The sequence below is a fragment of the Patagioenas fasciata genome, chromosome 6, assembly GCF_037038585.1.
Source record: "Patagioenas fasciata isolate bPatFas1 chromosome 6, bPatFas1.hap1, whole genome shotgun sequence".
Lineage (NCBI taxonomy): Eukaryota > Metazoa > Chordata > Aves > Columbiformes > Columbidae > Patagioenas > Patagioenas fasciata.
The window spans coordinates 30,167,222-30,195,201 of NC_092525.1; the positions used below are offsets into that span (position 1 = coordinate 30,167,222).

At 46.2% G+C, this 27,980-nt stretch overlaps 1 long non-coding RNA gene across 5 annotated transcripts; it reads left to right on the forward strand.

Moving 5' to 3' along the window:
* The first annotated feature begins 236 nt into the window (after nt 1–236).
* On the forward strand, nt 237–27,980 carry LOC139828308 (uncharacterized). Of its 5 annotated transcripts, XR_011739787.1 has the most exons (5): nt 237–830; nt 2,425–2,666; nt 5,169–5,283; nt 5,420–5,588; nt 23,649–27,980. It is a non-coding gene; the product is annotated as an uncharacterized lncRNA (long non-coding RNA). The 5 variants fall into 5 exon arrangements; XR_011739790.1 differs by lacking the exon at nt 2,425–2,666 and having other exon boundaries at nt 239–830; XR_011739786.1 differs by lacking the exon at nt 237–830 and having other exon boundaries at nt 1,663–2,666.

The window sequence follows — 27,980 nt, forward strand, 5'->3', positions numbered from 1 at the left end:
GCATTTTGTGCGTTACCGTGGAAGTGGTGCCGAGACGTGCGGAGGCACGGGAACGCGTGGCTGAGGGAGTGGCACCGGGCGGTGCCCAAAGTTCCCGCTCTCCCCACAGAAGCAGAAATCATCCCTTTGGGGCAGGGAGCGCGGGGCTGAGGCGGTGGGGAGAGAAGAAGGGAGGGGCTCCTGCCGGGCTGCCCCCTCGTAACCGCTGCCCCAGTCCGCCTGGCTTCCCGGGAGGTTTGCCTGGGGATGAGAGAGAGGCAAACTCGAGTTGTGCCGGGGAAAAGTTACTCGGCTGGGGGGAGTCGGGCGGGATCCTGAGCGCCGGCACCCGCCTGGCCCTGTTTGATGCTGAGCTCTTGCCTTGTTTCTCGGCAAACCCGGGGAAAGGTCAGGCTTTGCCTAGGAAGTTTCCTTCCCGTAGTCATACGGAGAGAAGGGGAGAAAGAAAATAACATGTCGTCTGAGTGGCACCTCTCCTTCTTCTGTCTTCTGCTCTCCTGGCCAGGGTGGAAGAGAGGCTGGGGACAAGCGTAGCAGTGCTCCGTGCCCTGCCTGATGCCAACTCTCCCCGCTCCTAGCCCCTCTTAAAGAAACACATCCGAGCCCTCGTGGTGAAGAATCAAAACCAAGAAAAGTTGGATCTTTTTCCAAAAGGGGGCCCGGAGAATGCCGAGCCCGGTGGCTCCCGCCTGCCGCACGCTCGGCAGCGCGGAGCGCTCGCCGCGACTGGGGCTTGACCTGCAGAGGGCAATAGTTGGACGCAAATGCTGACAAAGGCGGCGAGGCTCGTTGGCTCGGCACCGTGGCCGGGACCCAAGAATGCCGTGTAGGTAGGCAGCAGTGCTTAATTAATGTATATTGAAACAAAAGATCGGGTAAATTGTTTGATTTGTCTTTAGGCTACGTTTTCAAGGCTAATCTAATTCATAACTGTTAGATGTATTCTAAAGAGATGAGGACAAACTTCCAGGAGAGGCATGCAGTTAACTCCAGAATTACCCTAAACACTGTTTGCCGGAATATTTACATTCAGCCGCTTGGATTCGTATTATTAGCGTTATTAGTCTCTGCTAATCAGATAGATGAGGTGGGAACGAACGGGTGCTTTCCCGATTGTGGTGCGATTGACAGGGCGACCGTGCAGACTTTGCCAGAGGAGGCGGCAGCCGCCCGGCGCCCTGCGCGGCGGTGACGGGCGAGTCGCGCCTGGCCATTGTCTGCGGGGCCGGGCTGCTGCCGTTTCAGCACCGGACGGGCGGACAGCGCCCAGCCCTGCTCTCCCGCCGCTCTTGGGGGGCGGGGGAGGGAATTCGCCCCCGTCCGCTCCGGCAGCCCCTTCCCCGCTGGTGATGGGTTTATTAGGGAGTGGAAAGGAGCACCCCGACGAACGCACTTTGTCTCCCCGTCTGTGTGTGTAGACGCGGTTACCGTAGACGTCTGCAGCTTGTGTACATATATTCCTTTAATAATTATATATACGTGTCTGTAAGCTTATTATTCAGGAAAGACTAGAAAAAGCGAGCAAACTGGAGTGTTGGCAGCAGGGGTGATTGCGGGTCTGGATGCATACTCCATCTCTTCCCAACTCGCCGCCCCTTTCCTCCTCCCCCCCCCCCCCCAATCATATTTAACTGAGATTATGTCAAATTTCAGTGATCGGAAATGTCTTGCCCAAAAGCCCTTCCCGCTGGAAAAAGTCAAAAGGGTTCCTGGCATTAAAACGACTTTGCGTCATTCCTGATGAAATTAGCAGCGCTGCATGTTTAGAGCCTGGCTGTGGATGCACTTTGGTCACAGTAAGAAGTAAAGAGATTTGGGGTTTAAGCCCCCCCCCTCCTGCATCTGAGCAGGAGCCTTCTGCTTTCACTAGCTACAAATCCTGAGACCGGTACTCGAAAGCACCTTAGTCCCGCAGTCCATTTTTTACTTAAGTGCAAGCAATGGGAATTGCTAACCTCGGCTAAGAAAATTTCATTTCCCCCATCCTGCTAAACGGTTCTGGTCGACATATGTTTGTTATCAGAGAGAGGTGCTATGAACACAGAGCCATTTTCTTAGTAGCTTTTTGACTCTGTGTTACCATAGTCCCACACGGCATTGGTCCTTTCCCGTTGGGAAGTCATGAATAAGAGACTGTGAAGCTTGCACGTCAGATCTTCCTCAATTAATCCACCATTAGCATGTTTGGGATCCTCTACTGGATGGTTAACAGCAGCTTTGGTAACTGTATGCTGTCCATGCCCAATTATGCTCTGCTAAAAATGAACTCTGCAGAACAACCTTCCTGAGCTGTCAGTGTCTCCCGTTTTCTTATTTTAACGCTTGTGTGTAGTGGCAGGCGACAGATGGTGTAGATCAGATCGATTTGATTGCATTAGGCGATTTTTTTTTTCCTCCTCTCCCCCCCGACTCCTTTTCTGGAAGCCCACATTCATCTGAGAGGCGATCGCCGGGGACATGGGAAGCAAGAGCAGCCGCCGATGTGTGAAAGCAACGAGACATGGCCAGCCAGAGGCGCCGGGGTCCCTTCCCGGGGTTTGTTAACATGGTAATCCGGCACCAGGAGAGAAAGCTGCTTTCTGCTGCCCAGAGCCCATTCCCCATCACACATCAGATGACTCCCTGGTTTTACACACGGAGTTCTGCTCGAAACCTGGATTTAGAGGGTAAGCTCCTCAATAGAGGTGGATTTCTGGCGGTTACTCGGGTAGGTGGCGAAAGGAGCGAGCTCCCAGAGATTTTAAAAAGAAGCTGCCTTTGAGCGGGAATGAATATTTTCTTCCTTCCGCTTTTCTTTCTTCCCCTCCTCCCTTTTTTTTTTTCCTCTTTTCTCCGCGGCCCCTTTCCTTTTCACCAGCAAGCCCCCTAATTCAGAACAGTTTCCCGCACGGAAAGACATCGTGCCTCTCTATTGACGGATGGGATCAATATTCCCCCCTCTGAAATTCGCTTTTCGTGTCAAAACGGAGCTCTGCTCAGAGCTCCGCTGCCGATAGCTTAATTGTTTAATTCCCTCCATCCCTTCCCCTCCTTTCTGTCTCTCACCCCTCCCCCCACCCCGCTCCGAGCACGGCAGAGGCAGTGGAAGTGCCCCCCGGGGCCCCTCCTCCGGCACCCGGGCTCTTTCGGCGGGGGAACGGGGCGGCAGCGCCGATAAGCATGGCTTTCTGGAGCCAGGGAACAAAGGTATTTAACGCCGAGCGCGCCGCCGCGGGCGGCTCCCGCATGCGGCGGAGAAGGTGCGAGGCGGGCAGCGCGCCGGGGGCTTCGCTGCCACAGTGCTGAGCCTGCCCGGGGGGTGTGTGTGCGCCCGGGCGCGCCGGTACTGGGGCGGCAGGGACGGACCCGCCGGCGGGAGGCGGCGCAGCGGGGGCCGGTTCTCGGCGCTGTCCGGCGCCGCGGGTGCTGAAGGGCCCGGCGGCCGGTGGGTGAGGCGGGCAGGGCCAGTGCGGGGCGACCGCGGCGGCGGGGCTGCGCAGGGGAAGTTTCGGAAGGCGCTGTATTCGCGGGGGAATGGGGGGGATGCTTTTGAGGGAGCGGAAGGCAGTGTCAGATGGACACAGCGAGAATAAGGCGGGTGCCGCGCAGGTCGTCTTTTCCCCGGGAATCGCGTTCTTTAATATTAAAAGAAACCCACACGCAACCAAACAAACAACAACAAAAAAAACCCCACCGAAGTTTGGATTTCTGCCTAATTCTCGATGCATTGGTGGAGCGCCTCCAAATTTCGGAGAATGTCTAAGTGTATCACTGTAGAGCGTTTTCGCCACGACTCGGTGAATTTTACTTTTTCAAACGGCTTTTGTTCAAGTTGAAGGAAGCCTACTGCATCAGTTATCTGAGTTCCAATGCCGGTTAATGGGGTTACAGCCTTCAATTTCACAGCGGGGAAAAATTACAGTGTTTGTTATTTACTTTCTGTCTATCATTTAAAATGCAACTTGAAAGCTTGGTACGTTAGAGGAATATAGGAAATTACACCTAAAATGAGATTAAAATAGAAGAGAGTTGGATTTTTTTTTCTTAATTTAAGGTAATGTGGCTATCAAAGTTTTTTTTTTTTATTATTTCTCTCTTTGTTTTTCTCTTTTCTTTCAAATTCAGACAAGAGTCTGTGTTACAAAACAAATGCTGTCTTCTCGTATGTTTTCTTAGGAAGCATAGTGGTAATATGTCAGGGAAGGCAAGGGCTCGTGTTAAGGAAAGAATCTGTCGAAAAAACAAGCATCTTGTATTAATTTCAGTTGGAATCTAATCAACAAGCTGGTCAGTTACCGAGTGCAGTGGATAATGAGAGCTGTGCGTGCTGCATAATTACTCACGGCTGAAGAAGTGCGAAGTACCCCTTCTATGTGCGGGTTTTGACCGTGCATCGCTAGTTTCATTCCCCCCTGCCCGTCATTCACACAGAAGCTGTCCTTAGCATCAGGAGACTGGGTGAAATAACCCGGAAAAGTTCCTAATCGCCAGGCGAAGAGTGCTGTGCCATGACGTTGCAGAGATCCTTTCTATTTAGTTGGCGAACAATAAACGTTTATTATCACCGCGGCAGATCATCAGACAAAGCTTTCCCCTCCCGCCTCCCCCAAGTACGAGCGCTTCTGATAAGGGAACTGCTCCGGGTGACAGGCAAAGCCGCAGGCGCCATTTGGAAATAACTTTTTTTAAAATTATTTCCTCTCCCCCCACCCCCGCCCCGATTCGCCTTTTGCAAACAGGGCAGGGAGGCGGCGGGTGTCGGTGCGGAGGTGCGCTCCGCTGCCCCCGCCCGCTGCGGAGCCGCCCGCCCGGCTCGGAACCCGCAGCCGCTGGGCTCTGCCGGTCGGGCACACGCGGGAAGTGAAGTGCGCCGAATTTGTATTTTGAAGCCTTTATGGCCTCCGATTTTTATGTCACTAGGGAGGCCTGGCAGATGAGTGCCTCTGCTGAGCTCGGAGCCTTTGCTATTTCTTTCTTTGATTTTCTTTCTCTTCATCGCTTTCCTTTCCTCCCTCCCTCCTCTTGGTAGCACACCGAGTCAGTGTGAGTCAGGACTTGCAAAATGCATTTCCAAAGCCCAGATGAAAAGTCTCTCAGGCGTGGCTGCTGCTTTATCGAAGCTCTCCCAAGCCCACCTATGCAAACAGATTTGTAATATTTGTGTGCTTAACCGTGCATCTCTTTTACAGGAATCTGTTGCTGCGTGTGACATCTCTTGCAAGCTCCCAGGGAGAATTGATGGAGCATACAGCCAGGGAATAGGATGCCAGAGATGCACAGAGGAAGAAGCCAGGCAATCACCAGGTAAACTCAACCTTACTTTGATTTATTTCCTTTCACCTCGCCTGCAAGACCTTGCCCGCTCCAGTAAGGCAGCAGGAGAGCAGAGGGACTGTACGTGTGTGTATTAAACGCCTGCTCCTCTCGTTTGCCTCTGCAGCATGGGAAGGTTCAGCGTCCATTGGATATGGGACAAGATCACTCGGCAACCCTTGTGGATTCTCCTTCTTCTAGAAGGGAGTTATAGTTGTGGATTTATTGTCCCGGTGCAGCACTTCCACCACCACCACCAGCAACAGCAGCAGCTTTCTGACTCTCTTCGGTGACGGGTATTCTTGGGTGGATAATACGGATTACGTTGTTATTGCTTAAGAATACGCGTAGTCGAGGAGAGTACCGGCGGCGGGCAGGCAGGCAGGCAGCGCGACCGCCCCCAGCCCACCAGCTGGCTCCTCACCTCCTCTAGTTGCCAAGGTAGCACCTTTTCCGTCTTTTCCTACGCTTTGCAATGTTTCACTTTGCCTGTGTCTCTGCCCGGGCGGGGGGGAGCTCGGACGCCCTGTCCCCTGCGGAGTGGGGGTTGCCCGTGTGTGCGTGCGTGGGAGCAAGCATAGGGCCGGGGAGGGCCGGGGAAAGGCTTGCCAAGCCCCGCAGCAGCATGCCGCGGCGGCCCTGGCCCGTCGGGTGCTGCGGGCAGGGCTGACCGGGCGAGCCGGGGCCGCTGGGGTGCGCCTCCGCGGGCAGCGCTTGGCAGGCTGCACCGGGGCCGGGGAGGAGGTCCCCGCCCCGCCCGGGAAGCCCCGGTGCCCCGATACACGGCAAACAGTCCCCAGTCCCCGCCGCGCCCGGTACTCGCGTCCCCTCGCCCCTCTCCGACGGGGAGCGCGGGGCGGGGACGGGAGGACTGGGGCGGCCGGCCTGCCGGCCGGGGGGATCCTCGTTCCAAGGCACTGGCTGCCCGCAGGGCCGGGACGGCACCGGCTCTGCCCGCACCCGCCGGCAGAGCCCGGAATGCTGCCCCCTCTGCGGCCCACGGGTCGTGCGGGGCCAGGGTGCTGCCCGCGGGCAGGGAGGTGCCGAGCACCCGTGCAAGCGAGGCCAGGGGCACCCCGCACAGCCGTGGATGTGCCCTCCCCACCGAGAGGCGTTTGCTCCCTGGCTGCCGAGGGCTCCAGCCACCCGGTGAGGCCGCTACTGGGGAGCAGGTTGTGGCTGATTGCTTCCGAAAGGGTGATTCCTTGCTCCCTTATCCTCATCCCACAATACCAACCTGGTGAGGCAGGATTAAGAACTCACCTCACACCAGCCCCAACTCAGCAGGATGGGAAGCACCCAGCTGAATGTAGACCTCATCAGTCTCTAAGGCCCCAGGTTGAGATACATGTTAAGGGTCAGGGCGTTGTTTACCCTTCTGCCCCTCAAGTGATGGCTTCTTTGCCCCTTCAAAGGGCTCAGTAGTCCCCAAATGCTTCTTGCAGCTGGGCAGGAGGGAGACACAACCAAGGGAGTGTTGATTCCCATTGCTGGCCAAGCCATGCCGCATTTTTTAACAGAGAAGAAGAAGTGCCTCCATCCTTTCCTCCAGCATCAGGGACAGGCTTTGGTTTAAAACCTTGGTAAGTCTTTCAGATGCTGTACTTGGGAAAACACAGGCATAGCATTCGTACTTCCAGTCTTTTCTCTCCTGCTCCTCTGCCCCCAGGACTGCTAGAGGCAAGGAGCGGAGTGTGATCAGCCCCATGTTTCCCCATTTGAGACATCTTCACATGCCCAGAGGATCTCAGGTCTTGTTTCTACATAGTTGCAATTGTGAGACAAGGTTTTAGCTGTAAGTGAATTAGATCAGAAGCCATTTTAAAGCAAGACCAAGAGTATTGTGATGAGGTAGCTTTTTGAATGGATCCTTCCCCAAGCTCAGCTATGATGACGCTGAGAATGATTTTTTTAACATGGATGAGCCAGATGTGGGGTGATCCTTAAGTTGTGAGTGCAAGGCTTGTTGATGGATAATGTCTCTTGCTTAGCATTTGAAAGGTCATCTATATTCTGCTTAATTGTTTCCAACAACTGCCAGAGGAATCTTACTCTGTTGCCTGCAGTAGCGAGTGGAACGCTTATTGTTACACAGGCGTGTGGATGTTATTCTTTAGACACATCTTTGATGCCAGCACTCTGATCCTCATGTTTCTCTAATACTACTTGAAAGCAGATATTTTTTTCTTGTCGTTTAGTATGTTCAACAGCCTCAGAAATAATGTTAAGTTATGCTTTAAAAAGACATGATCAGCTGCTAAACCATAGTCAGTTCAGCACTGTAACCCAGCCACATTCACAAGTGCTGCAGGAACAGCAGTGGAAACACTATTTTAAACATCCAGGTTTGTATTACAAACCTTCCTCTGATCTGAGCTTTTAGTTGACATCTTCCCTTCAGTCAGGACTTAGAGTATTATCAGGAGTTCCCATTTCATCACATAAAGGATGTGGTTCTGTTTGCTCTTTGCTTGGTTGAGTATCTTGTGCAGTATGCATTGGACTGGTACCTAAAAAGACAAGCTTAGCAAAATGTTTCTTTATACCTGGTTTCTTCTAGTTGCCTTCTCTTTAGCATGATGAGCTGATTTTGCTGAACAATGCCTTAATGACAGGGCTGATGCATTTTTAATGCTTGTACTCTTTGTCATTGTCAAAATTAACATTTTGATGATTGTAGGTTTCTTTTCTCTAAAATCTTTTGAGAATTGTTATGATGTGTGTGTTAAAATAGTGAAACTGTAAGGTCCAATCGGAGAAATACTGGGTATGCTCACTAAAATAATTATAAAATACTGTGTAAAGGCTCAATAGCATAAGGGCTCTTAGAATGATGTTTTCCAATAGCACGATCTCAGAGTGGCTCTCCCCATTCATTAGCAGTTCCTGGGATCTGTCATGTATGTATATTGAAGGACAGAAGCAGTCATTTCTGAACAACAGATATCTAAAAAGAGACTATTTACACTGCGAGCCTGATCCTGGGAACACACGTAGGTTCCATGGGACTAGTCATGGAAACAAGGTTGCTCGTGCTAAATCCAAAATATTTTGGGCCAAATCCTACCATCCAATGCAATAGCAAAGCCCCAGTTGATTTCACTGCGGGAAAGATTAGACACCTAGGGAAAGGATTTTTACAACACTACACTTCCTATGTTTTTGCTTTAGAAATTGCGAGTCCTGTGTGCTAAAAACTGAGTCTAAAAACCCCCTGCCTCTAATAGTCTAATGATATTTTATTAACAGTAGAAATTATACTAAAAGGCTATAGTGCAACATAATAAGAAATTACTTTCTAAATAGGAGTTTTTAATTGTATCAGTGTGAGTATTTTCTAAGACAACATTTTAAAATGAGGTTTGTGGCAGCACCAACTGTGTGTTAACAGCTATTTTGGCGAGTGCATATTTAATTAATTTAGAATACTAGATTTCTGCTCTAAAATTGTTTTTATAATCTGCATCCTGGTAGAAAATTAAATAAAGATTTAGCCCCAAAATAATTACTTGAATTTAGCCTTTTTTTAAAGGCCATAATCCTATGAAGATTTATATCTCTGGGTAATTTTATCCACTGGCTGCTCTCATAGGTAAGTCTTTGTTATGCTAGGGCCCCCGCAGCAGCATAGCTGATGGAGCAGCGGACACTGAGATGGCAGCTGCCCCAATGCAGAGCAGGGTGCTGCAGGGTCCCCCCGTACAGCCGCCTGTGATGCTGACTGCTCCCCAACCAGCTCCATGCCAGGGAGACAGTGACTGCTGGGGCCTTGCCGGAGCTGGGGACTGCCAAAAGGGCTGTGACTCCGAGCACCACGGGCACGTCGTGCCCCGCTGTGGCAGTGGGAGCAGGAAGGGTAGCTTTGGTGCCTATTGCCCTGTGCAGGTAGGGGAACAGTCTTGCCTGGGTCTGCCTGAAACAGGCAGCATTGCCCTCCTTAGCAACACCCTAAATTAAGCGATGAGGACTGCCATTCGATTTCAGGTGCTCTTTCCACAAATATTTAAGCCTACAGCTCTTATATATATACGTATATGTATCTGAATGGAATGAATATATAAATGTACATATACACATACCCACATTTCTCTGACGGGAGGCTACAGCACAGTAAGAAAAGCCCCACTTTCCCAGAGCTGACAGAGGCACAGCTCCCACTCACCTCAGCAGGGGCCGTGCCGTTGCAGTGCGTATTTATGACTGGTGTTTTGATTCCTCTTGCTGTTTGCAAATTTTCCTAAAATAAATGCATACATTGCACGTAGATATGTACAGTTATACAGACGCCTTTTCTTGGGGTCAGTTCTGCTTGCTTTCTGCTTTTAAGACTACATCTGATTTTGAAGTGAGTGTAAGATTCCTTCCCGTAACAGGTTATTGCATTTTGTGTCAGTTTAGGTGGCTTCTAGTGTTCATACGTGTTTCTTAAGGAAACTCAAAATAATAATATCTATACATCCACACAGCTATATACATACTTTGCAGCTGTAAGAATAAGCTAACTAGCTTTTTTTCTCTGGGTTTTTAGATCACAGTAGAAGTAATAGGTTCAACTGGATTTTTATGCATTTTTAAAAATAAATAGTGTCTTCACATACACAACAGGCTTTTCTTCTCTTCCTTTCAAAAGATTACTATTTTTTCTGAAAAGCACTCCCCCAGGTATTACCTTTAGCTCTTTTGACACCTGACCATTTAGTGTGGTAAATGTAAATTATAACACTCATTATTAATAATCATAATTTCTTACCAGATTCAGCATCTGCCTCTTGAAATCTATAATGGTGGAAACATTTCCTGGACTAAAGCCCATAATGCTTGCCTGCTTTTTATTGCTATCATTTAGTAACCAAATTGCTCAAACATCAAAGGACTTGATTCTCTCATACCTGCAACGTGTAGAGCTATTTATAAATGTTGGCTAGATAATAACAATGACTCAAAAGAAATTTAAATGACAGGCCAAAAATAAGAAGTCTAAAAATGAAAATCCAAGCCAGAATTCATAGAGGTGATGGGAAGAGTCTGGCATTGAAGGACAGAGGTGGTCCTAAGGAAGGTAAAGAGAAGAGGCCTGGAAGTGATGGGAGAGGGTAGATGTGCCATGACTTTGGAAAGCCAGAGGGCAGATGAGAGGAGAGGCACCAGGCATGGCAGGCGAGGAGCTATTGCAGCGTGATGCTGGGAGAATGTGCCAGAAATGTGGAAACCAGGGCTGGAACACCACACACATTTGATCGCTTGCTTTTTGGAAAAACAGTATGTAGTTAAAAGCAACCGAGAAAAAAATAGATAAAATGTTTCAGAAATTGGAGGGGTTGATCGATGGGGAAAAATAAGAGCCCTGAAAATATAGGTGAAAAGAATTTTATATATATACGCATATATATATATATGAATATACATACCTAGCCACCATAACATAATAATGCCCATATAGATAAATGAAATTAATATCCTGCTTTTGAAATCATTCTCCTACAGAAACTGGGGGGAATTTTCTATTGATTGCAGTGTGGCCAGAATTTCTCCTATCTGCAGGAAAGCGATGTAGCCTGGTGCGTGCAAATAGACCTAGGAACTATGTAGGGAGAAAATGCAGTGCGGCTATCATTTCAGTGGACCCAATTCCTCTCTAGCCAGTGGGGATGATATAGAGTAGCGGAGCAATCTCCAGGCAGGAAAGCCCTTGCTTGGGAGATATAAAATTACCTTGGCCAAGACACTGCAGGCAGCAGTCACCCTACGGTGACGGCTGGGGAGATCTCGCCTCCAACTTCTGTGATACACCTCCATGGAGGAGGAATGGTGCTGATAACTCCCTGATGCTTTCTACCACTAGAAAGGCAGAGGTAGGCCCATAAGAAGCTGTTTAAACCTTGCAAGATACTCTCATAGAGTACTTCAGATTAGGTCATAGTTACATCTTTTATCTGTTTCAAGGTCAATTGTCACCACAGTACCATTCTGTATCAGTTCATTTGAATCGTATGTAATGTACACCCCTTTCACACTATTACATTAGGCATGAAATGTTGGAAAAATACATCTGACTTTTCTCTAATACTAAGAATTGCTGATTCATAACCTTGATTGGAATATTAGCGGTTCTCTTACTAAGTCAGGACAATATCACAAGTTTATTAATGTTCACAGGTCATGCCTATCTTCTAAATCACTGAAAATCAATGACAAAGAGATCACCATGGAATTGGTCTTCTCTAATTGGCAAAAGAGGGACATTCTGAACCAGAACAGTACAGCATTTGATTGTACAGCCTGTTACCAAAAAAAGAACCATCTCACTATATCTTACAGAAGCATTTACATAGATAATGTAGATTTCATATGACTACTTTTAGATTTAGTAATAGCTTTGCAAGAATTCACATTCCTCTAACAAGAAGTTGGTAGAAAATTCAAATAAAAAGGAATCACTGTAATTACTGCATTGTAAAGGATTTATTTTATTTTTTTTAAGTTAGGTGGGAAATAGCAAGAGCAGGGAGGCTTGATGCATTCACACCACCTGGAAACCCATCCTTTAACAATCATTCTTCAGGAGATAACTTAACTGGTTACTTCAAGAAAACGTAAAGCAGTATTACTTCTTTGTCAAATTGCCAAAATATTATTCTGAAATCCAAAATTATACAGTTTAATGCCTGCTGTTTTACTGAAGCAACAGTTATTACAATTTTGATGCTCTGGTTGTTAAAAATGACCGTTACAGGGAAAGAATCTTTCTTTTTCCCCTACTTTGTTTTGTCCACTTGTCCACTGCCTGGCTGTCTACCCTTCCCGTTTATGATACATGCAAGAGATTCAAGGGGATGTAAGGGTTTTTTGTTTTCAGGGTGTTTTATTTTACAAATGTCAGAATAATTTAATTCTTTTTTTTTCCTTTTTTTTTTATCTTTTTTCCCTGAACGTCTTGAGCTATAGAGAAGAGCAGCGAAAACTTTCTCAGACCTCAGTCTAAGAAGTGGTGATTTTTTTCATTTTTAAGAAAAAGGCCTTTTTCCCTGCATGTTTGTCTGGGGTCTGACTTATGCAGAGAGCATAACATAATTACTTTCAAATTTTCAGTACAATCCTTTGCTTTCTGGCTGTGCATGTTGCATTGTCCCTTATTGTGTTATGACATCACGTGGCTATTGTACATGTGAGGGCATAAACTCATTTGCCTTCAGTCATTCATAGAGCCCCTTGGTGAAAACACAATCTGCAATTCCTGCTCTAGGAAGCAAATAACAAAACCACCCCCTTTTGCTCTCCTTGTTTAGGTGCTCGTAATTTCTGTGTATATAAATTCTCACCAGTGAAGAATGCAGGACCAGTCCAGACCCTCAGAGATTAAAATAGACATATTTCATTTTCATTTGCTGGAGCTGCAGTAAGGGAGTGCTGCTCACTCTGCTCCAGCCTCCTTGGTACAGAGGGAGGAAAACTCCAACAAGGGAAAAGAGGCTGAATGGGCATGACGCAAAATCCAAGGAAAGCAAACCAAATAAATAAATTCCCTCACAAAATACCTAGCTGGAATTTTGATGCTTTATTTTTTACCAAATGCCACTCTATTTAAAGTATTCCACATTTCTTGGACGCAAAACTTAAAAATGTGCCTCGCAGAGGGGCTTAGAATAATAGTTCTGATTTCTTTAATAAAATCTTTCTTCTGAGATTAACTCTGGAGCTAGCAGTAAGGTCAGTATTTCATTTCATAGAAGTCAGCTCATGCTGACAAGGGTTTGGCCTTCTTAGTAATGGGCCGTTTGCTGCTCAGAAATGTGAGGAATGGCTTTCCAAAATATCGATATCTTGCCTTTGCTGGAGTTCATGATCAAATTTAGCTGGCAAGTATTGATGTGCTACAGCACCCGGACTGATGGGCTGTGAGGCTTGGGCCTTGGGCCAGCTGCTAAGGTTTGCTTTTTAAATCAGAGGCTAACTCTTCCATTAGTGTAAATCAGTGGTTTATAATAATGTCCAATGAGATTTGTGCCAGAGTAGTCCAGACTACATCCTGGTCTTAGCATTTGAAAAGGAATAGAAAAATTAGGCTGAGACCATTAGTGTTTTGTTTTCATTTGGTTTTGGGGTGTGTGTGTGTATAAACATGCCTATACACACATGTGCACCCATGAAGAGCTGCATTTAATTCCCATGGATGTTTCCCATGGCCATGTTTTTATCGTTCAACAAAGACCCAAGAACACAAAATCTTCATCCTGATGTAGTTTAATTGACATGTGCAGAGATCTCAAATAAAGGCTCTGGGATCCCTCTTTTCATCTATTAAAGGAAAGCAGGCAAGCTTCATCCCTAGCTAAACCCTTCACACAATATACATCACTAATGAGGCAGCATCTATTCATATATTGTGTTTACAAATTGTTCACTGGAAATGACTGAATTCAGACAGAAGCTGGTGAGGCAGCCTGAGCCTCCATGGGGTCTATTGTTAGTACCCAGGATGACTCCTCAGGCAAATGGGGAAGAGAGGCATGATTTGAAGCCTACTGTGCCACGCCATAGCAGCTTTGGCCCCATGCAGGTGGTGTCTGCTCTCAGAGAATGCCTTGGATGGCTCTGCCAGGGCCCAGCAGAGGAGGAATGCAGGAGAAATGGTTGTGACAGCAGGGAGGCAAAAGCACAGCCCCATTGCGGCTCCCCAGGAAGAGGCACGCTGACCTGGGTGTATCCACTGGGTGAGAGCTCCCTGCCTTTCTTCATGAGTAAAATGTCCAAGATGGAATGGGAGGAAGGCAATACTAGTTTGATACACACCAATGCCTTTTTGCCATGTCTTTGCAGAAGGTTTTCAACAATATTTTTTCTTTACCTAGGGAAAAAAAAAAAAGATGCAGTAAACCAGCCCCATCCAGCATTACAATGTTGGCAGGTCTGTGCAGCTGATAGTCTAGTGATGAGGATGAGGTGCAGTGATGATACATGCCTGTGACAATGAAAACTTGCTTGTCTATGAGATGTTTAGCATAAATAAGGTACTCAAAACCCCTTAGCAAAGCACAATCCAGACAGCACTTTTGCTCCATGTCCTTTTTTTCTCTTACTTTCCTCTGTGGCCCTTGTGTTTGCCCATATGCTCTAAAGCTATTTTGTTTTCAGTTTTGTGTATGTTTTATGTAAATTAGAAGAATCAAGTTCTCCTGCTTGCTAAATTATAAATTGAGTGGAAATTGGCCAACTCTCTTTAGACTATGTCTATAAGTTATACAAAATAGAAGTAATCAAGCTGAGCAGGTTGGGTTGGGGAGGGGAAGCGCATCTATAGCATGGGCCGGGTGAGCTGTGACCATGCATCGCTGTATACTGTTGATTGCCTTTGCAGCCTTGAGTATCTCTTTGCTTTAAAGTGCCGATCTAACTCCTTTCAGGCTGTTCTCCAAGACGCAGGTTTATTGCCTTCTTTGGTAGTTTGCTCAGCATATTCATTACACCTTGTATAAATGAACTGCTCTTAAAATGGTTTTTTCCATTCTTGCTTTAGGACCAGAGTAGATCCAGACTGCCTCTTCTGGGAGCACTGATTCATTTTGTTTCCCTTCTTCCCCTTGTAAGTCAAAACACCTGTTGATTTTAGTGTCTGTTTCTTTGGCTTACTCCATGCTTTGGCTCCACTTCCCCCAACCCGCACTAATTTTCTTATGCTAGAGATTTGCCCTGAGTTATCTTCTCCTTAGTAGCCCACTGCAACCTCACAGTAGGACCATAATGTAAGAGTGGGAGCCTGGCAGGGTCTGGCAGCTTGAGAAGTGCTGCCAGGACAGCAAGGGAGTCAGCTGGTGTCTTGGGAGTCTGTGAGATGGTGGAGAATCTGCTACAGGTCAGAAAAGACAACCTTGCTGTGGCCTGTTCCTGCACAGTTAGACCAAGTTAGAGCAAGCTGGAGAGTTGGGCGGGGAAAAATTTAATGAAATATAACAAAGTCAAGCGTAGAGTCTTGCATCTCAGTAGGAACAACCCCAGGTTCCAGTATAGGTTGGGGAATGACCTATTAGAGAGCAGTGTAGGGGAAAGGGACCTGGGGCTCCTGGTGGACAGCAGGACGATCATGAGCCAGCACTGTGCCCTTGTGGCCAGGAAGGCCAATGGCATCCTGGGGTGTATTAGAAGGGGGTGGTCAGTAGATCGAGAGAGGTTCTCCTTCCCCTCTGCTCTGCCCTGGTGAGACCACATCTGGAATATTGTGTCCAGTTTTGGGCCTCTCAGTTCAAGAAGGACAGGGAACTGCTGGAGTCCAGCACAGAGCAACAAAGATGATTAAGGCAGAGGAGCATCTCTCTTATGAGGAAAGGCTGAGGGAGCTGGGTCTCTTTAGCTTGAAGAAGAGGAGATTGAGGGGTGACCTTATTAATGTTTACAAATATATAAAGGATGAGTGTCATGAGGATGGAGCCAGGCTCTTCTCAGTGACTACCAGTGGTAGGACAAGGGATAGTGGGTTCAAACTGGAACACAAGAGGTTCCACTTAAATTTGAGAAGAAACTTCTTCTCAGTGAGGGTAACAAGAACACTGGAACAGGCTGTCCAGGGGAGTTGTGGAGTCTCCTACTCTGCAGACATTCAAAACCCGCCTGAACACATTCCTGTGTAACCTCATCTGGGTGTTCCTGCTCTGGCAGGGGGATTGGACTGGATGATCTTTTGAGGTCCCTTCCAATCCCTAACATTCTGTGATTCTGTGAAGCTTTAAGAAAAAGACACCCAAAATCAGACCCCTAAGTCTATCACTACACATTTTAAAGAAGGGTGAATTTTGGGAGCCAGGAAGGACCAGTGTTATCATAAGAAGATATGGGTATCATCCTACTCTACAGTCTGATATCAGGGTTCCTCTTAAAAATGTCAATTTTCAGAAACCTGACAAACCAAACTGTCCCTAAAAGAGGTGACCAATTGCAGCCTCAGCACAGGCAGAAATGTCTGTCAGGCAGTGGCCATGCTGGTGTCCACCTGCCAGCATGTCCAGCAGCACTGGCCGAGGGCAGACTGGTGCAGCTTGGTGCAGCCCATCTGCCCATGAGCACCCAGATGCATTGGAGCAGAACTCGGGGTGATACCATAAATCAGTGTATTGGGGCAGAGCTCAGGATGATACCGTAAATCAGCTAATTGGGACAACTCTGTTCTCTGTCCTTTACTTCTGTGCCAGAAAAAATCATTTTAAGACAGGTGGTGTAATGGTGGTGTAAGGCAGTTCTTGTGAAATCTTGAACAACTTTTTCAGGCCGGCATGAAAGAGCCTGTGAAGGCCATTGCCATGGAAAATTCAGTTTAGAAATGAATTGCTGCGGGGGGCAATTGTGGGTGGTGGGTGATCTCCTCAGGCACAGCCTCAGGGGCACAGGTCTTAGGCGGATAACACGCTCCCCTGTAATGCCGGTCCTGTACATCTGCTGGGTCCTGGGATGTCTGTGCAGGTCCACAAGCCCTCTCAGCCAAGCCTGTCTCTGAGATGTGCTCGGTAGGCTCTGCTGATTCTGACAGGACTGAAGCATGTGTTTCATTGAAGGGGATCCCAATGGAGTTGGTTCTGCCTGAGTAGACAGGGGACCTTCAGGAGTCTCGGGCTAGGACCTGCAGGGCACAAATGGGACCCTCTCTGCTCAGCCTCTACCCTGCAGTTATTTAAGTTTGGACTCTCTTTCGCTGAGTTCATAAAATACATGCCTTTTACTTTAATTCATTAAATACTTTGATTCAGTGATATAATGTGAGAATGTGGTTTATTCTGTCCAGTCAAATGTTTACTGAGAAGTGATAAAAAATATCCAACCTGTCTTTTTACAGCTGCTTCTTTTATTTCAAAAGGAAGGCATAACCTTTCATTTCCTGCTGTGATTTTTATTAAACCTCTACCTATTTTATTTGTCAGACCACACATAAATTTACTACCATTTCTGTTTCCAAATAGAAGACATACAGGTTGGTAAGCAGGCTGCTATTCCTTGAAACCTATAAAAGGATCATTTTAATCCATGGAATTGCTAATTAAAGCTGCTTCTCACTATACAAAAATTAAGTTAACAATAATTAATGTAGCCAGCCTGGAACCTTAGGAAGCTACTGCCAGCAAGTGTCTTTTGCTGCACTCAAGAGGATGCAGTTTGATTGTTGGCACCAACAGACAGGTTGGGAATTGTAAACATGGTAATTAGCAGTAAGTTTCTGGATCTCAACTTGCCAGACTGGCAGTCTGATTCTTGGAGTAGTTGTCACATGGGAGGAAGGAAAAACAAAGTAAGGGAATTAGAGCAACCTTGCATTGCTCCACCAACATATGCCGCTGGACCAATGTTTTTCTTGGCAAAGATCTCTGACAAGGAGTTTAAAAGCAGCGTTGCAGCCCTGCTGCAAACTGTGAACCCCACTGCAGGCATCAACCAAGCAACTGTCTCTGGCTCCTCTGCTCAAACCATGAGTGTTGCTCCATGGAAAGGAATTGTAGAACCTGAAATTCCCCTGCTCCACCTCTACAGTGGGGCACAGTGTTGATAAGGTTATCAACAATAATGGGATTAAAAGAGTTAAAATCCAGCTTTTGCAGTAATCCCAGAGTGTTCTATTGTTGAGCTATCAAAGATTAAGGTTATAGTAACCTTATTAACCCTTGGTGTAGTGTAAATAAAAAGGAAATGTCAACCTTAATTCTACCATGAAATTAAATCTTTACTTCTCTAAATGATGATTCAAACACAGCTTACTCCAGCCAATGTGGTTTATGAAAATACAGAACCCATGTGAATTTAAGAAATCCCATCAGAGAGAGAGAAAGGGGGGGAAGGTTCAATAAACCATGGCATTTATTTAGTTTAAAATGAAAAAACAAAAAAAATCTGGTTTGTGTGTCTGCAGGAACTATACCTAGAGCAAACAACTTCTGCAAAGAATAAGACAGGGACCAAGTGCTCATGGTGTAAAGCCCTGTGATGCAGTGAACACAGCTCCTCCAGACTGCAGCAGCTCAGGCTCTGGCCCTGGGCAGAGCAGCTGACCCTGCGCCAGGCAGCAGCCACAGCACTGCTCATGGTGTCCCTGTCCACTGCTTGCCAGTCATTGTGTGGCCTCCTTAGTGCTGACCCAGCGCCAGGGACTGGGTGTTCCAACAGGAGAGATTGAACCAATCATTGTTCCACCCGTGCTAGAGACAAGATGATGAAAACCAAAAAATGTCAGAAAGAAAATGGTTGCTGAGCCTTGTGGAAAAAGAGAGCCAGGTGCTGACGTGATGGGCACAGATTTTCCTGGCCAAGCTGATTTCTAGGAGGTGAGAGCTGCCTCTGTTGGTAATGGATTGTTCCCCACACACCTGTGCTGGGCACAGCCCCTGCTTCCCCGCCCTCGGAGGCTGAATCTATAAGTGGATGTGAAACTACCCTCTGGGACTAGCTCTCCTACCTGAAGAGAGGGAAGGAAGGGTGGATGTACTGGGTGTCACTTAGAAGTCAACAGGATGTGGTACAGGTAAATATTTATTTATTTGTGGGGAGCAGGAGGGGAATTACAGTAGGCAGAAATGGGCTGTGTGCACTTTGTTATGCTTTTTTGACTGGGAGGAAGAATAAAGTAGTGGTAAAATGGAGTGATTCAGAATGATTCTGCATATTAAATAACTTAAATACTCACTTTGAGTCTCCAGCAGAGAGGTAATTAAGTATTAAGGAGCTGCATATAGCAGGAAGTGAACTCTCTGGAGGGCAAGAGGCATTGCCAGAGAAAAGAGATGGTTTTCGTGGGGCTGTTCCCAGGCAAGAGGGGCTTTGCCACTTCAGCAAAACCCTGTCTGCCCTGCGGCACCTGCACTTCCTGGAAATTGCTGTCTTTGTGGATTGATAGAGCTGGGGAGTGGGCATGATCTGCCTCTTCATACTGCTTACCCCAGTCCCCATGAACTTTGGTGAAGTTGCATTATCAAACTCAGACTCATAAAGTAGCTCAGTTTAAGATGATTTTCCTCCCTCCCCTGACTGAATCATACTCTTCTGTGGGGTAACTTGTCACAGCTCCAGAGCGTGCACCAGTTCAGATGCACCTGCTGGGTCCTGGGCTGCCTCTGCTGCTGCAATCACTGCCGCAAACGCAAGCTGGCTCGCTCTGGCTCTTCTTGTCTTTCTGCAGTGTAGCAATAGACAGTGGCCCATGGGGTTGTTCAGAAATATTACTGGTTTCCACTGCTGGCATAATGCTCCCTCCTATGTAGTATCCCTCTTCCAGAAAATTTCCCAGTAAAATAGTAAATGGCAACTGCAGAGCAGTAAAGGAGATGGTGTATTTGTTTGACTGACATTTCAGAGCTTGCAGAGCAAATGCAATTAGGATCTACAGCTTCCTTTCTTCATGTTGCTACCCCAGAAGAGTTGCTGTTAGGTTCGGCTTAAGCCTGCTTCCCGCTCTGTATCAGCCTCAGGGTAGAGGAGAGGCTCCAGGAGGGAGGGGGGCAAGTCCCCGCGCCTCAGCAGGCACCCTCAGCTTTGGGAGCAGCTGGTGTCTCGTGGGGCTCAGGTAGGACAGGAGCTGTTGCTGCTTCTCCACTGCTGGCACTGCAGCTCCAGGCAGCAGAGGGGTGATTTTGGTAGTAGGTGTGAGCTTCCCCTGGACTCAGCAGAGCTGGCACCAGGGTGGCCCCCCAGCACTCAGACCCACACTCCTCATCGGGGAGAAATCCCTGTTGGTGCCCATGGATCTGTGCGAGGAGAAGCAATCCAGGATTTGGGTTACCCCGGTCTTCACTGGGGGCAACTGCTCCTTTCTTTGGAGTTTTGCAGGGTCAACAGTTGATGTGCTGTGAGCACATTGATACACACTTGATGCATCAGAAAGAGGTGGGAAAAAGGTGGCAGTAAGCTTTCAGATTTGTCTGGAGGAGGTAATTGAAAACAAATTGCTACCAAAAGCCAAGGGGTGCAGTTAATTGTGGTGAAGCACTGTGGGTCACTCGCCTGTAGGGAAAGACTGCTAGAGAAAGGGCAGAGGTCAAAATTGTTTCTCTCCTGGTGGGGAAAGAGGGTCTCAGCCATATAATTTGGTTTGTAGGGTTATTCTGTAGCTCATAGACCCTGACATGAAAATCCAGGCCCACAGAGCAGTGCTTTAATCACTGGAAATAATGCAGCGGGTGAAGGCAGGGGCAGCCATGGCTTGTCTTTGTGGCAGAAGCTGCTGACGCTCCAGCATCCCTCCTGCCATGGGCAGGTCCGACCCCCAGGCAGCACATGGCAGGAGAGGCATGGGCAGCTGCTGAGGCCCCTCTTTGCTGGGTCCTGCTTGAGGGAGGGGGCATGTAAATCCTGGACTTGGCTGAAGAGAGAGCAGCATGGTGGAGGCTGCGATGTGCACAGAGCCACCAAGCTACTAGCCTGCTCCAACTGGGAGTTTTACCTTTCCTTTTGAGCATTGCTGCCATGCATTGCTTTATTTGTCAACAAACTTAAGCACTGCAATGTTTGCAGAGACTCCATTAATATTACACAATTCAAACATGTTTGTTTTAAGAATAAGAGCTCTGTTTTACAGCAAGTGTGTGTACCTGTGTGTGCAAGTGCACATACACACACATACTGCAGTAGTTCAGCATTACGTGGAGTTAGCTGCTGAATTAAGCTGGCAGTCTGAAATGTGTTATCAACCTCTCATAGGGTCAGGCATAGTCCCTGTACAACAGAGTGGAAAAGTCTGAGTGGCGCTGGTGAGAATGTTTTCCTGGCTAAATTTGCTCATGTTCAGTTTGTAACTTCACAGTACCCTTCTTTTCCATTATTTCCTTTTATTTGTATAAACTGAAGGGAAAAGATGAGGGGAAAATGGCTCTCTTGTGGAAGGAAAGATCTTGGCAGGACAAAAGCTCTGTGTATGCTGCTGAATACTGCTGGATACAAGAAGCTGCTGAACATAAAGTCTATGTAGTGAACTGAAGGCATTTACAGAGGGCCAAGTGGCTTTTTTTCATAATAACCTCAGGGCCGAGGGAGTTTCTTGGGGCCAGGACATCTGGGAGCTCAGGGAGCTTCAGTGGTCAGAGTGGTACATTATTGCAATGAACAGATACAACATAATCCCCCAGAAAAATAACACATAACCACATGTTCAAAGCCAAATGCCCTGCTGAAGCCGTGGGCACCTGGGCTTCTTCCGTCCTGCTGCTCCCCTCATTGGGGTGCAGTGCTGAGGGCCTTAGCTTTGCCTTAGCGTGGCTCTCTGCATGGAAGCACAACCGGTGTGGCACGGTGTTCGGGGCGGCGAGCACCCCAGCCCTCCTGCTCCTTGCTGGGGTGGGACATCTCTGCCAGGGTGGGCAGGGTGCTGCCCGCAAGGCTGAGCGGGGCTCCTCCCTGCCCTGCCGAGAGGATGCAGCTCAGTAGTATCAGGAGGGGCCCTGTGCTTTTGACCTCAGATTTTTTTCTTGCATATGCATAAAGAACAGTGTGGTGGTGGAGGGTTTTAATGGAAGGAAATTGAGGAAGCCAGTGAGTTGTTGTCAATGGTATTTATATTCATAATTTTAAAATTCAGTGCAATTTTTTCCAGAAACTTAATGTTACCTTTAGAATATGAGAGCAGGATGTCACTGGAAATGATAAAAAAGGAGGGTCTCAGTTAAAGAAACTGCAACTGAGGACCTCCCTCTCCAGTATCTCTCAATGTTTCTACTGATGAATTTCCAAATAGCTACTCTAAACCTTTAGAAATCCAAGTATTATTTTCAGATAGTATATCAACACAATGATTTAAGCCTGACGTTCACAAAATAAAAGGTATTTGTCACATGAAATAAATCCCTGCAGTCCCTTCTTTGGGTTAACTCAGTCCCCAAGTGAAAAGCTGAGGACACCAGAATGCTGAGTGGGTGGAGAAGGGTAGAGGGAATTAGTGTGATGAGCTGAGGAGTCCTGGTCCTCTGGTGTAACCCATGCAGCACCCTTCCTGCCCAGAACTGTGCTTCCAGGCATGATTCAAGCCTCCAGCACCTTAGCATTCCTGCACAATTACAGGAAACCAGATCAGGAAAAAACCTGTTTACTACAGCATGGTCTAGTTTTTAGATCCAAACAGATTGCTGTACATTGGGTGTGAAATTCCCAAATGTTTTAGTAATGATGCTGGAACCTCTCTGACTGACAGCTCTGAGCAAAACATTTTCTGAGGTTATGTAAATGCCTAAAAAGAAATCTAACCTTAAATCTTAATTGTGTAGCAGATTTGAGTTCTGTGAAATCTAGGCACTGCCAAATTTTAAAGTCATGCTGCTACCTTACATAAATACTCATAATTACTTATTGTAAGTGTCCTAAAAAGATCTTTGGTTCACCAAAGGAGCTAGAAGAAGGTGTTACTGGGCTGCCCCATCTACACCAGCTGCGAGCAGCACACAATGCTGCCCAGGCCTGTTCCAGCAAGAGTGGGAACCGAGTTCCCTTCAAGCCCAGCCAGAACTGTGGGTATCGGGAATCACATCCCAGGCAGAGGAATGAAGCTACTTCCATTTCTGATGTCCACTAACAGGGTAAAGAAACCTTTCCTGGTGCTTCTGTGTTCTAGCCTGATGCAGAAACAATTATAAAACACATTTATAAATTCCACCCAGGTGTTGCAGCCCTTGCTACAAATCTCAAAATATATTTGAGATTTATTAGTATGGTGCTGCTTCTGGCACAAAGGATGTGGGGGACAAAGAGCAGCGGCATCTTTGCTAAAGGAAGCACATAAAAACCTGTCAGTACCCTTGTAATTTAATGCTTCTAACTGTTGTTATCCAAACGTCATTGTACTTAAAATTATTCTGTGTGCATTTATTCTGAGATGTAAAATACTACCTGGTATTAAAAATGTAATAGTAGCTTGGATTGTTAAGAGTACATTTGATGTTTTTGTGAGAACTCTTGTTAGCTCTTATTGTCTTGTCCTTGGTGTGACTTAAAGTAGAAAACCGAGAGTTTACTGCATTTAGAAAATGTTCAGAAATATGTGCTTAAGTAAAGAGAGGTCTTTATTTTCAGTGTTTGAATAGGTATACAAAGATTGATTGAATACAGGCAAAGTCTATGTGGTAGAGTTTACTAAATAATGGTTGTACTTGATTTTGCAGAATTGTCCATGAATAGCTGACAAAAAATATTTCCCGTATCCCACAACTTCTAGAACTGGCTGACTCATTATTGTATTCAAGGAGTTGTACCTTTGAGCTGTGATCTCATGCATATTAAAAGTTGCCATTGATTTTTTTATTATTATTTTTATTTTTTGGAGGGCATTGAATCAGGGTCCTAAAGGACTGTGACATTTTTGAAACAAAATATTTTTTATAACCTTTCTCTTCTGTTGCTTTTCCTAGACTGGGTGAGGAATTGGTGCTAAATCATGGCAGTGCCCACCTCTCCTCTCCTGGAGGGAGCAGAGGGACAGGGAATCCTAGCAAAGGGAAAAGGTAAGAGAGGAAAAGCACAGAAGGGAATGACTGGAAGTAGCAGAGGAAGGGAAGAAATAGGAAAAAGGAGGAAGAGAATCAAAGAGAGCCAAGGGAATGAAGGGAGAGGAAAAAGGAGTAGAAAAAGGAAAACAAAAGGGAAGGCTGAATAAACATGAGTAAGCTCAATAATTAATTCTCAGTCTTAATCTTCCAGCCTATTCCTTAAGCAGGAGCTCAATGTGATTTAGAGGTTTGGGGGGGGGGGTTGAAACAAATCGCACCTCCCCCTGCTCCTGCAGTGCCATCTCCAATAGATTTTTTTCCCTTTTTGCCTTGGCCGGAGTGCAAGGGCCGGCACAGCTCAGCTTCCCAGGTCAGCTGAGAGGGCCACTGCTGGCCATGGGCTCTGGTGCTTGTCCTCCTTCAGCTGACCTGAGATCTAGAGGGAACATGAGTAAGCACCAGCTCCCGGTTAAATCTCAGCAGGTTTATCATTTACAAAACCATGACAAAGGATGAAGTAATGTCCTATCTGGCCACACACCAGAGCTGTGGGTCCTCTTTTTGTTTAAAAGGAGAACTGACTGATGTGTGTTGTTACTGTCAAAAAGAAAAAGGAAAAAAAACAGTTATTGTAATTTAGAGGAACTAAGTGTTTAATATAAAATATATGTTCAGTGATTTCATACAAAGATTCAGTGATAATCAGGTGACTTAAATCCATGCACCCTTATCAAAGCCAAAAGATTTAAGCTGTCTGTAAACCATCTCTGCTTTCGTTGTGACCTTCTACAATTATAGATGGGGACAATGAAAATACATGTTTCCATGCAATTACTTGCTGTTACCCTATAAAAAACCAAAGCTTAATGAACTTCATTACACAGTAAACTAATCGTGTCCTTGTGAAACAACAACCTGGGGAGTTTTGCCCTACTACTGACAGTGAAAGCAGATGTGTTTATGAAAATAAGCCTTTGTAAAAAGCCAGGTTTAAGATGAAATTTGAAGGGGTTTGACTCAGCATTTCCAACCTTTTGAGAGTGAATTCTACCCGTCTTCCGTAGATCTTTGTGTTTTGGAGAGAACAGTACACTGCCCTCTAGTAATCAAAAACATCAGCTGCCCTCACACAAAGAGCAGAGCTCTGATAAATGTACTGATCCAAATTTGTGCATTGCTTCCGAAGTCATCAAAGCAATTTTAAAATCAATATGTTTTGCTGAAGTGGGAAGCCATGCGTTCCTCTCTGTGCAGGAATGACCCATTGAGTCTGCACTGGGAGAGTTAACATCCCAGACACAGTGTTTTGTACAAACCATAGAATATGAAGAATATTCCAGGAAAGTCATAAAGGGAGATGACGCAGTAACTGTTTTGGGGATGTTAAAAATACGGTTCTGCTTATGAGCTGCTGTATGAGCCTGACTACAGTGATACTGTAATCTGACTTGGGGTGACACTGTGTGGGTGACAGAGTTTCACAAAGGTCAGGAGTGCAGGGCCAAGTCCCAAGCAGCTCCTCCAATTTTGACATGAAACAAGGCCAGAAGACAGCTTGGTGCAGTAGCAATAATTTAATGCAATTAATATATGTAAGGATGCATCTGAGATGGTGTTGATAGGTTTGCCAACAGCGCTTTGTTAGACACCACAGTGATCAATCTGGGTGGGGGCTGTAGGCTTGGGGACAGCTCTCTGGGATCAAGCCACTAGTTTTTAATGGGTTTGAACTATTCTTAAATAAACCTTCATTAATTAGGGTGGCACCATTGAGTCTGCTTCCTACTGAGCAGCAGGAAGACAGAAAGACCATCTACAACAGTAACAGTTTAACACAAATTGATTTAAAGACTGCAATAATAGGAATCTTAGAGAGCTTGGATGAGGGATGAAGGAGTTGGGCAGAAAGAGGTGCAGAGAGATAGCCCAGCCAGCTGCAGATGGAGGAATGTGTGTCCTCCACTTTCTGCTGTCAGCTGAAGCACACCATACTGCAAGCAGGAGATGTAATGCTTGTGTGGCACTTACAAAACCATTCTCCACTTTGTGACCTGTTTATAGTGCCAGGTGAATGGCCCTGGGCAAACCAGGCTTGCTGCCTTGCACGCCCTTTCAGCTTCCCACTCCACAACTGGGACCAACTGCAAGGTTGGTCAGACTGTGCTTTATTGAATGGTCTGCTAAGAGGCTTGATTATGGTCTCCAATTTCCAGAGTTTTTTTTTTAATCTACCCAAAATAGTTACGCCTGCAACATCTCATACCTGTCCTTGTCTTTTTTTGTCTGATGGCGATTAAGTAGTTTGGCTCTTACAATGTGTCTGTATACAGGGTTTTAGTAGCTTAGATTGCTTTTCTATGTTTATAATGAAAGTAACACCCATGTAAAAATGGTTATTGATCATAGGAAGACAGTAGATGGTTTTTAATCTTTAGAAACAGAACTACATTTCAAATTAAATATAGAAATTATTAATATTTTATTTAAAGACATTTTATTTTATTAAAAACACTACATGCATGTTGGTAGAAATGGAATATATTTTGTTTCTTTGTATGAGGGTTCAGAGGAAACCACAGTGGGAGTTAGCCCTTCTCGCTCAGTAACTGTGCTAATGTCAATAAATCAAAATTAGACTCTTCCCAAATTGCATAAACCACAGAAGGAATGAAAAGTAAGGATTTGGAGGGCTGTAAAATTCCCATTTCAATTGGTAAACTATCTGCAGGAGTTGTGATCTTTTTGCACAGACACACACAATACATTTTTTCTTTACTGAAAATTTAGGACTGCCACAATGTGTGCCTATACATACACCCATATATATGTATGATGTGTAACTGAGCACGTATGTAAATGGTTGTGTATATACATATGTCTAAAACTATATACATATTGCACTATGTTATGAAGAGCTAACAATATCTGTTGGCCATGCAATCTGTGCCACTTCTGAGTACACTGAGTCTCACTGGTGCCTGTAGCAGCCTCTGACTGTCCTGCTCAGCATGTGGCTCTGGCTGACCTAGTGATGATGAATTCCAGCAGAAACTACCCCCTGTCCTTGTTATGACTGCATGACTGAATTTGGGGGTTAGTTTGCATGTTCCAGAATAAGGACTCTGCCACATGTGACCACAGGAATGTGAGGTCAGCAGGCTCAGCCTCATGAAGCAGAGAAGAGCTGCCTTTAGCCTGGAGTTTGTGCCTTCCATTTCCACAGTCGAAGCAGGAAACTGGTCCTTCCCCGGAAGAAGTCAACCAAAGAGGCATTATCCATTCAAGGAGGCTGGTGGGACCACCTAGGCCAGTGGTTTTTGTCATTGACCAGCTCTCTTCAAGCTGGCTGAGGAGCTGAATGGTTCTGTTGATTAAGTTCCATCCATTCAAAAGGAAATCACCATTATAATGTTTTGGCAAAGCAAAACTTTTTTTTTTTTTTTTTTTGCTAGAAGAGTTTAAGTCCTGTGCAGCCATGATCTCCTCTTAGGATGTCAAAGAAAGAGGCTTCACTATTCAAATGCTGCCTGCCTTACCAGCCTGCGCTACCCTGATGATAAAGTGCTTCAGTGACAGAAGTCACCTTCTGTGTTCAGCTGAGCTCAACTGGAATTGTGATCTGTGGCTGTGCCGCCAAGTGATTCTGAAGACGTTCTGGGTGCAGAGCTGTGCCACTGTATTTCAAGTGATAATAAAAACTCACCGGATAAATTGAAGGAGCATGGCTTTTCATTGCAGCAAGTTGGGACCGTATGAGCAACTCTGTCATTGTGCTGAGGCAGCAGATGCAGTCAGTGTTTGGAGGAAATGGTTCATGACCTGATGATGCTTCCCGAGAGATGCAGCCAGGAAACAAAGACGTTGAGGGCCCCTCGGGTGGAAGTAACATTGGAGGGGTGGGCGAAGGAAGCAGGAGGATCAGACAATGGGAGAGCTCCTCCCCCAGCCTGTGCCCACATGTACAGCACTGCAGAGCAGTGAGGGGCTCTGAACCACCTCCACCTCAGGGGCTCTGCAGGGGCACTTGAATTCCAGCTGAGGGTTTGGCCCCCTAGTCTTTGCATCAGGTGAATCTAGCTCAGCTGCGCTGGTGCAAAGGAGTGAATACATTTTGAGAAAAAAAAAACACAACATAAAGGTGTAATACATAAAGATAAAAATGCTGCTAATGAAACTCATTGACAATGGCATTATTTGCAGCTATTACCTGGACACTTAAAAAAATAGGTGAAATAAAGCTGATTTTTTTCTGAA